Source organism: Amblyomma mixtum, chromosome 10 (assembly GCF_055824585.1).
Source record: "Amblyomma mixtum isolate Tamu chromosome 10, ASM5582458v1, whole genome shotgun sequence".
Classification (NCBI taxonomy): domain Eukaryota; kingdom Metazoa; phylum Arthropoda; class Arachnida; order Ixodida; family Ixodidae; genus Amblyomma; species Amblyomma mixtum.
This window is the reverse complement of record NC_143021.1, coordinates 182,014,584-182,025,571: the sequence shown is the minus strand read 5'-3', so window position 1 is coordinate 182,025,571 and position 10,988 is coordinate 182,014,584.

Below are 10,988 nucleotides of genomic sequence, written 5' to 3'. Positions count from 1 at the left end.
AAGAACAGGGAATATATAGGAAGGGAATGGAGATCACGCGCGTAGAGAGGTACAGATAATGCACATCAGTCATGCAAACAAGTTAATAAAAAACGAATATAAAAAAAAACATTCAGCTCAGTATATGTGTACAGACGTGTCACTGACACAACGTTCAGACAGGTTTCTGATAGTAGTAGTAAAGACTTTTAATCGACCATAATTTACAGGGCGAGCATTTCGACCGCCTGGGCGACCAGAAGCCGCTGTTCTTCTTCCCCTTCAGCGCCAAGCCAGTCGAGCCAGGTGGTGATGGATAGAGAGGGTGGGGGGAAGGAACCCGACTGCTGAGCAGCCGGGCAATAGAAGAGGCAATGGGCCAGGTGCGCATAGATACAGGGTCAGTTGGGACAGGAAGGGTCCGATCGATGGCGATAGAGGAAGAGGCGGGACGGGGTGATAACTGCATTCATCTGAATGTGCCGAAGAAGGCGAGACTCCGGCACCGTGAGTGATGGAGGAGGGGGAGGGTAAAGGCGTTTGTCGAGGCGGAGCTCAAGGTAGACCTCTTTTATGGTGCAGCGAAGGGTGAGTATCCAACCGTCCTCCGAGAGCTTGGGCCAGGGGTTCAACGGTGCCCGGAAAAGTGTGTCGCGGGCGAGCTGATGGGCCAGCTCATTGCCGTCAATCCCTGAATGCCCAGGGACCCAGCGGAGGAAAACGATGGAAGGCTGCAGTGCGGAGACCGCTCGTTCGACCTCCTCTTGGAGAGAAGAGGTCAGGGTGCGTTTCTGTATGTGGTGTATAGCGGCTTGTGAGTCCGAATAGACTGTGTACTCTTGGAGAGAGGGAAGGAGGGAAAATGACTGGAGGGCATGCGCAATGGCGAGGACCTCGAGGGACAATGCGTCTGGAGGGTGTAGATACGGCCCGCTGGTGTGTAGGGAGGTGTGGATGGTACAGGGCGTAGCCGCAAGAACCTCGAGGAGCCACGAAGGAGGCATCCGTGTAAGCTACACCCTGGGTATCAAAGAGAGGGAAATGGTGCTGTGCGGCCGCATGACGACGCCCGGCGTGCAGGACGGGGGACATGTTGGTCGGGAGGGGAAGGATACGAAGATTGGGGGCGGTGGTGGGAATAGGAGAGGTAAACGGGGAGATTGGAATGGGCGAGATACCCGCTTGAGTCAATAACCACTGACCCTGACGGGTAAGGGAAAGCCGGGCAAGCTGCGAGTCACGATGGAGACTGAGAAGAGAACGAAGAGGATGGAAGAGGCCTGTGGCAAAGAGCTTAGTGGTAGAGGTAGTGATAGGGAGGTTGAGAGCTGCCTTGTAGAGGCCCACAAGGGCAGTCTCGAGAGCGTTAAGTTGAGTCTGAGTGAAGGAAGCGTAGGGTGCAAAGTACAAGACCTTGTTGAGGGCCAGCGCGTGGGCAACTCGGCACGCGTGAGCCTCGTGGAGACCTGAGCGTCGAGTGACCACGCGCCGCAGGAGGTGAGTTACAGAGTGGCAGGTGGTGACAGCGCGGTGAAGGGATTGCACATTCTTAGCCGCATGCAAAGGGAAGCCAAGAACTTTGCACTGTGTGACGACAGGAATGGGAGAGCCAGAAAGGTGGAGAGAGACGAAGTGGTTGTGTGAGCGCTGGTAGGAGGAATGGTTGAGAAGGAGAAGCTCGGATTTCTCAGGAGCAGGAGAGAGGCCAGCGGTGGTGAGAAAGGAGTCGATGAGATCTAGGCCACGTTGCAGGGTGTCCTGTACGTGACCGGGAGAGCCAGATGAACACCAGAGAGTGATGTCATCTGCGTAAAATATATGATGCAGGTGGGGAATTTCAGCTAGCTGGGAGGCGAGAGGGGCCATAGCGAGATTGAAAAGGGTAGGAGAGAGAACAGCACCTTGAGGAGTGCCACGGGTGAGGTGGTGTGGGTTAGACAAGTGGGTATCTACTCGAAAACGAGCCACACGTTTAGAGAGGAATGAGCGGATATAGGAGTACATGCGGGAGCCACAATCCAAAGAGGCGAGTTGAGAAAGGATGTGATCGTGGCAAACACCGTCAAAGGCCTTGCGAACATCGACGGTCACAAGTGCGTAAATTTGAGTAGGTGTAGGGGACAGGAACGTTTGCTGGAGAATCAGAAACATGTCCTGTGCACAGACGCGGCGTCGGAAGCCAATGAGAGAATGGGGGAAGAACTCCCGTGCCCCAAGAAAATCAGAGAGGCGAGTCAGAGCCATTCGCTCAAGGGTCTTACCAACGCACGACGTCAGGGAGATTGGGCGAAGGTTAGAGAGAGAGGGAGGTTTGCCCGGTTTTGGAATCATAGAAATAAGGGAGGATGTCCAGGAGCTCGGCAAGCAGCCGCTCTCCCAGGCATCATTGTAGGTTTGAAGGAGGAATTCTTTGGCGCAGTCAGGAAGGTTGCGAAGTGTGGTGTATGTAATGGCATCCTCACCGGGAGCCGAGCGTGTAGAATTAGCAGCCAGAGCAGATTCGAGCTCCCGGAGAGTGAAGCATTGGTCCAGATCGGGGTTAGGTCCACCCGAGTACACCGGGTAGGAGGGTGCCAGAGGGGGCGGGAGGTAGAGAGAGGCGAGTTGATCAAAAACTTCGGAGGGAGTCCCCTTAGTGAGGGCTTTAGCTAGAGTGGGAGCAAGGGCAGGCTTAGTGCCAAGGAGGGATTTAAAGAGAGACCATGCGGATCGCGAGTGCAATGCAGAATCAAGGCCATCACAAAGAGCACTCCAACGAGAGTGCTCGAGGGAGGCGCAGTGGGCGACGATCTCGGCCCGCAAAGCAGTGATCCGGGAGGAAAGTTGGGCATTGTGTGGTTGGGAGCGAAAGGAGCGTTGAAGACGTTTACGGCGACGCCATAAACGGAGAAGGTGAGGATCTGGGTCTTGGATTGGGTAACGAGAGCGAACGCGACGGCTACTGGACGTGAGCGCTGCAGAGATGCGCGACGTCCAGTCGTCGTAGGATTGAAAGGGGTCGGAGGCGAGATTAATGCGAAAAGCATGCCAGTCAGTGTGAATAATCGGATGACAGCAAGGGATGTGGGAGAGAGAGGTGGTGATATGGATGAGAAAGTGGTCACTTAGAAGAGTTTCGGCTGTCACCTGCCAGTGAAATGAAAGTGAACCCCGAGAGAAAGTGAGGTCGGGTGTCGTAGGGCGTTGTGAGGCAGTGCCCGCTCGAGTAGGAGAGCCAGGAGTATTAAGAAGGGTGAGGGGGCGTTCCTGGGCCAGACAATGGAGGAGGAGGCTGGGTTTGAGGGTTTGTGGGTAGCCCCAGAGTGTGTGAGGGGCATTAAAGTCACCACCAAAGAGGAGATGGGAGGTACAAGAAAGAGAGTGAAGGAATTTGCCCAGAGCAGAGAATAAAGAGGAAGTGACAGGGGGGTTGTAAAAAGACAAAAGGACGAGTGAGATGCGGGAAGAAGGGTGGTAATAAACCACACCAACTAAATATTTAAGGAGGGTGGAGGGGATGTCAATTTGCTGTACGAGCACGTCACTGCGTACATAAATAGACGCAAGTGGTGTGGCCGTAGTGGCATGGTAGGCGCGGTAGCCTGGGACGTTGCGGGCCGTCCGGGTCTCCTGGAGAAGGAGAAAATGAGGTAGGGAGGGGCGGGTGAGTAGATACTGGTGGAGGGGGGTCTTATTGTGGCAAAGATTTCGGCAGTTCCACTGCACAATCTCGAGGTCCTCGCCAAACGCCATTATGATAGTGGAGAGGAACGCGATGGTACGCGTTCCTTCTTATTTGCCCGGGGCAGTGACTCATGGATGGATAGGAGCATAGATGCGAAGGATTCCAATTGCTTTGATTGTGCTTGGAGGGTGGTAAGGATCTGGAGAACCGAAGTTTCCAGCTGAACCAAGCGAGTGTGATGTGCCTGTGTGGTGGTTTCTACAAGGTCAGCCAAAGGGGCGACCTGGGCGCTGGAGGAAGGAGTGGTGAACGTGGCAAGGTGCTCATTTAGCTTGCTAAGCTGGGAGGTAAGAGAGGAGGTGGTTGTCTGGAGGGTTTGAGTCAAGGCATGTATCTGATATAATAAGATTCTAAAACGAGCCTTGCCTTATCATTACCGCTCTTGCCAAGAATCGTGGTCTTCTCTAATCCCGCCCTACATTTACTCGAAGCAAGGCGCCGCACAAGATTCACATTCGTGTCGTTATTTTCTATGTTTTTGGCATGCTCCCATAGCCGGTCATTAATACAGCGGCCAGTTTGGCCAACGTATGAAGCCCCACATGAGAGTGGGAAGCAGTACACCACACCTATTGCACATTTGGCGTAGGCGATCCCATATTTTTATTGGAGCCCCTGCCGGCACAACCAGTAATGCGAGGGCATAGCTTGGATCAACATTACTAGTAACGTTGGCTTGGACAGCTTGTTGGGCGCTGAGAAGAACAAGGGCACGTGGTGCCTGCCAGCCACTTTTTATTGCGAAAGCAATACTGCTCCAGGTTTCCGCTCTTGGCCGTGGTCCCGGAGAATAAACCATTGACCTTTAGCCTGACCTATGTGTGACGTCATACCAGCTGTGGAAAAGCGGGGCCCCAACTCGGCTCGTCGCGATCGTCGCAGCGATTCCCCCATGCCGCTGCCGCGAGGGGCGCTCGCTGTAAGTGACGCCATGCCAGCTGTCGAAAAGCGGCCCTCCAACTCGGCTCGTCACGATCGTCCCAGCGAATCCTCCACGCGTCGCAGCCGTGGGGGAGGAGCTCGCTCTACGTGACGTCATGCCAGCTGCTGAAAAGCGGCCCGCCAACTCGGCTCGTCGCAGTGGTCCCAGCGAATCCTCCACGATATGTCGGATGATGTGTATAAGGTGAAGCTGCAACCATGTGCTGCAGCTAAGAAGTGGTGGCGTGCGGAAGATATGAATGGAGAGCGGGAACAACGTTTAGCTAAACGGCGGGCCTATTAAACAGCCAGGCGAATGTGTTCAACATCTCTTGATCTGGGTACTTGCTTTCGCAATCCACTAGGCTTAACCAAGCTAAGCCTCTGCCAATTTTTTGAGGTTGTGAGAGAGTTGATGTACATAAGGGAGGCCCAGGCCTAGTAATCTGTCTTTGGGTGTGTTGAGGGGATTGTGAAGTGCTACCTTGAATGCCTTGCGAATCAAAGCATCCAAAGCGTTTATGTCATGTTTGGATAGTTGTAAGTATGGGGTAGAGGCCTGGGCCTCCACAACACGACTGGGGAACTGGTGGAGGCCCACCGACAGGCCCAATACATCAGCCTCACAAAAACTTCCACAGGTCGGTATATCCTGGACTCCCTGGGAATCAGAATACCGGCCAACGACCCAGCCCTCCTCGCCATCCCACGATCCCTTCACCGAGAGCACCCGTCCCACCAAGAGCAGCACCGCAGAGCCCGTGCGAGGGCACTCCATCGAGCGTACGGCCCCGAGCCGGACGCCGTATGGGTGGTGGTGGTGGTGGTGGTGAAAACATTTATTACGAATGAACAGGAGGTATGTTTGGATCAGCCCGTAAGGGACCGATCCTTACAAACACTAGGTGGAGGTCCGTAGTATGGGACCCCAGTGGCGGTTGCCGCCGCCCGGGCGCGCCCGACTAAGGCTTGTTGGGCCTGTAAGTCGTGGCATTCGAGCAGGGTTGCCTCCCAGTCCTCCCGGGTTGGGTTGGGGATGGGGGGAATAGCAGGGTTGGAGGGGCATGCCCACACCATGTGACAGGTGTCAGAAGACACTGCACTACAGTGTGGGCAGCTGCCGCTAAAGGAGGGGTCAAAATGTTTTAGCCGTGCCTGGCACAGCAATGTATTGATGAGAAGGCGGAGAAGGAGCCGCTCATCCGCCTTCTTCAGGCCTTTACATGGGCTAGGGTAAAGGCGATGACAATTTTGATAATATGTTGTAATATCTTTGAATGTATATACCGGATTAAAATCGGGATCCTGATCGGATGGGGAGGACAAAACAGGCCGGTGAGAGAGCGCGCGGGTGGCTGTGTCTGCTGCCTCGTTTCCTGCCAACCCCTGATGAGAAGGGGCCCATATGAGGTAACGGTGTGCGGGGTCCGTATCCCGTATGTAATTTTGGTATATTCGATAGGCTAGGAAGGGAGTGCAGCCTTGTTCGACGTTCCAACAGGCCCCTCGCGAGTCGGTGATTATGTATTTTGAATTGGAATGTGAGGCCGCGAGAGCAATCGCGACCTCTTCTGCTTGTGTTGCACTGCGGACTCTGAAAGTTAGGCCGTTAACTATGTTGCTGTTGTGAACTACGGCGGCCGTGTACCATCCCCCGTGGTGAGGGCCGGAGGCGTCCACGTAGTATACACCTGTTTTGTTGACATAATATCGGGCTAGCGCTTCCGCTCGGGCCAGCGCCGACCATTATGGTCTTCATGTGACATGTTTGCTGGAAGAGGCCGCACCTGGAGGGCACGTCTCCACAGTTCCGGGATGCGAAACCTGCCTTCCATTGGAGGGGTGCGTTGGATATGGAGTCGAGCAAGAAGGCGGCGACCCGACTCCGTTAGCGACAAGCGCGTGTACTGGTTTGTAAGGTGCGCCTCCCGCAGCTCCCGGAAAGTATTCACCACCCCAAGAGCCATAAGCCGGCTGTTTGAAGCAGTGATGGGGAGGTCAAGGGCACGTTTAACAATTTTGCGAAGGATGACCTCAAAGGCGTCCTCCTCTTGTTTCCGTAGGTGGAGATAAGGAGTCGAATAGAGAATTCGACTAGTTACGAAGGCGTTTGCCAGCCGCAAGGCATCCTTACTTCGTAACCTCCGCGTTTGTTGGAAACCCGTCGGACCATACGGCCCACCTGGTCCCCCACCTTTCGGAGTTTGGCCAATGTAGTGTCTGGCCGCCTGTGTTTTTGGATGTAGAGTCCGAGTACCCGTATCTCATCACTTTCGCATATGGGACCACTCTCAAGAGAGAGAGATATTTTAGTTGTGCACTTCTCTGAGGGGTGGAGGTGCACAAATTCCGATTTTTGAGGGGAACATTGAAGACCGCAGCGGCGGGCGTAGCGGTCTACTATCTTCGCCGCTGTTTGCAGGCTGGTTTCAATGTCTCCTGTGCTGCCCTGCGTGGCCCACAGAGTGATGTCATCAGCGTACAGGGCGTGCTGCACGCCGGCGACACCACTCAGCTGGGCCGGCAGGTGCATCATGGCCAGATTGAAGAGCAGCGGGGAAAGTACCGCGCCTTGCGGGGTTCCCCGGGTGCCGAGTAGGTAAGGACAATGGTCTCTATCTTGAATTCGAATGTATGATTGACGATCCATTAAAAATTGGCTTATGTATTGGAATGTGTTGAGGCCACAGTCGGTGTGACTTAGGTTAGTGAGTATGATGTCATGTGTTACATTGTCAAATGCCCCTTTAAGATCCAAGGCGAGTACTACCCGGTCATTACGGGGGCATTCGATGGGGTCAAGGACTTCCCGATTGAGTTGCAGGAGGACATCCTGTGCGGATCTGTGTGGGCGGAATCCGAACATGGTGCTCGCAAAGACTTGTTTGTGTTCAATATATGTAGATAACCGATCCCGAAACATCGTCTCCATTAGTTTGCCCACACATGAGGTGAGAGAGATGGCGCGGAGGTTATCTGTGTCAATTGGTTTGCCAGCTTTAGGAATAAAAGTGACCAAAGCCGTTTTCCATTCGATTGGCAGGGGGGTGTCCCCGCGCCAAATCGCATTGACGTATTCCAGGAGGGACTGGTATGCCAAGTCGGGCAGGTTCGTCAAAAGCTTGACGGTGACCTTATCCCGTCCTGGCGCAGTGCCCCGTTTCATTTTGGCGAGAGCCGCCCGCAGATCATGGAGCTGGAAAGGTTGATCCAGCTCCGTGTTCTCTCTGCCTGCATAAGAGTATGCAGATCCACGGGGGTCTTGGGCTGTACACAGATACTGGTCCCGAAGTTTCTGTACCAGTTGAGTGCTGTTGCCAGGAAAAGCGTGCATGGCTCGCTGCAAATGTTTTTGTGTTTCGGTTCGTGTTTGGGTTGGGTCGATTAGGGCTCGAAAGAGACGCCACGTGTTTCGGCTGGACATTTGTCGCGCGGCCGTGTTGCATCTATGTACCCAGTTGGAGTCGGCGAGTTGGGCCGCGTACTCTGTCGCTTTCTGGGTAAGCTCGGCAATTCGAGCTTTAAGCTTTCAATTGTGTTTCTGGTGTCGCCAACGGCGGACGAGGCTGCGACGGGCTTCCCAGAGGTGTAGAAGGTGGTTATCCACGTCCGTGACCACCTCTGAGAGCTGGATGTGTGTTTCATGCGAGGAAAGGTGTGCCAGCAGCTGTTGGGACCATGCTGTGTAGCCTTGCGCGGAAATGGGTGTATTATCAAGTCAGTTGAAATTTTGCCTGAATTTCGTCCAATCTGGGATATGGGCTTGTGTTCTGGGACACTTGAGGGGGCGTGTGCGTAGTGTAGTGTTAATGATGCAGTGGTCGCTACCGAGAGTCTCCTCGGTGTTGAGCCAGTCTGCGTGTCGTATGTTGCGAGTGAAGGTTAAGTCCGGACACGTATCCCGTGTCACGGAATTTCCTAGCCGGGTTGGGTGGACAGGGTCCGTGTGGAGGGTGAGGCCCAACGTGGACGCAAGCTCCGCCAGCTTACGCCCGCGCGACTCCTCCTTGCGATACCCCCACTGCTGAATGGGAGCGTTAAAGTCGCCCACAATCAGCAGGGGATCGCGGCCCGCTACTCTTAGCGCGCGGCTAAAGAGGTCCGCAAAAGTCACTCGCTTTAGTTTGGGAGAGCAGTACACGTTGAGTATATGCAACGGTGGGTCCCTGCGGCGGACTGGTAGGAGGGTCACCATTGCATAAGAGTACTCTAGTTGGAGGTCGAGATCCACTAGGTTGGCTGTGTAGTCTTTGTGAACGAGAAGACAAGACGCGGGATCCTGTTGGAACGTCGTGTAATTTGAAATTGTGGCGCCCAGGCCTGGCTCTTGGAGGCCAACCACGGCTGGTAAGGACTCGAAAGTTTCAAGGTAGAGGCGGAAATTGGCCCGCGTAGTGCGGTCCTTAAAGCCTCTACAGTTCCACTGTGTTATTGAAGTTGACATGGCCGAATTGGAGATGGCGGAACTCCTTTGATTAAGGTGTCTCGCCATGATTTAAAATTCTTGGGGGGGAGGAGGAGGGATTGGCTGCCTCAGAGCCAGCTACTTGCGCCATCAAGGGGGTGATGACGGAAGGAGCGGGGCAGCTGTCCTCATTGTCCGAATCAATAATCAGACGGTTGAATTTTGAAGGGCGGGATACGTCCCTAATGGGTCCCGTCCGACGGAGGAGGCGGGGGTTGTCCGAGATGAGTTTTGAGACCACCGCGGGGACGGCAGATTTGACCCTTGTCAAGATCTGGTCCATGGCGGTCTCGATCATATATCGCAATTTAGAGGTTAAGCGCTCCTCCATCGCAGAGATGGCTGTCACGAGAGCAGGCGAGATCTCCGCGTCACTCTCCATTGCGTCCGAGTTCTGCGGGCTCGGTGCGGCGGACGCCAATTTTGACTCTAAATTTTGAATTTTGTTGAGCAAAAGCTCATTCTGTGCCCGGAGCACGTCTATCTGTTTTTTTTTTTGTATTCCGCGTCGAGTGCGGAGACGGTTACGGGGGAGGGTGAGGGATGGGAGGAAGAGGAGGCGATCTCAGCCCAGCTGCTCACCTGTTTGTCGTGTTGAGGCGCTGGTGCCCGGGCGTCGGCAGCGCCTATTGTCTTGAGGGCCGGGAAGTGACCAGTGTCTCTGCCGCTGGCCGGTGGAGGCGCCGTCTTCTTCCCGGGCGCTGGCTTCACCGACGGTGAAGAAGGTGATGATGTCTTGTGGTCGGCGCCGTGAGCACCACGCGGCGTTCCGCCACCGGCACCAGGTTTCGAATGACTTGGCTGCTTGCCAGGTCGCTGGTTTTTGGAACCTCTGGGCGTTTAGCCTTGGGGCCATACACGTTGAACTGCCGGAATTTTCCCGTGCAGTCGCGGGAGTTGGTAGCGTGGGCTTGACCACAGACTGCACAGGACAGAGTACATTCATGCGGCGCCTTGACTCCGTCGACGGTCGGCGCCGTTTGGCCACACAGGCCGCACTTTTCATCCGGGCAGGGGCAGGTGTCTGCTCGGTGGCCCACAGTGCCGCACCGCACGCAGGCCGGAATGGTTCTCTTGTACGCACGCACAAGGGTCACCTCAGAGTTATAATGCACATATCGCGGCACCACTTTTCCCACGAAGGTGAGCGACGCTACGTCGGATTTGCCAAGCTTGCGGATATCGGCAAGCTCTCCAGCACGCCACTGGATCTTGTTTTGGAGGGACTCACTGGTCTCGTGCTTGGCCACGGTGATGACGCCACGGCACACGTCTCCAGTGAGTTTCAACTGGCCGTACATGGAGAGCTGGCCCTTCGGTGATGTTAGTTGAAAATCCCGCAGAAGTTTGTCAGCGACTTGCGGCTCTCTGGTGCCTGCGACGATCAGGTTTTGCTCCCATGTGGGGAGTAGGCGAAGGGATGCTGCGGCCTTAACGCCCAGGTAGGCCGCGAACGCTGCTCCCAGCTTGCCATGTTGGTAGACATCCCTGAGAGCGACGGTCACCCGGGGCTTCAGGATGATGACGATGTCTTCTGGATGAAAACGCGGCAGTGGCTTTGGTTTCCAAGAGGGTCCAGTCTTAGACTGGGCCCCTCCGTGAAGCGCTGCAGCGCGCGCAGCAGCGTCGTGTCGTGTTGAGCGGCCTGCCGACGTGGCGTCCGCTTTCTTGAAGGCGGTGTCCCGCTTGCGGGAGCGGCGTTCCACTAGTTTGAAGAGCCTCGGGTTCTCGATGGGCGCAGAATCCGGACTCTCAGGCGTTGGAGCTGAAGGAACCTCGGACCAGGCCATGGCGTGCGGGTCGTAGCCGCGTTGTACTTTTTGGGCTGCCATCTTTACACGGGTGGGCTACTCACTCACGGCAGAGCGTCGGCGTAGGCGTTAGGCCTAGTGCCGTCGC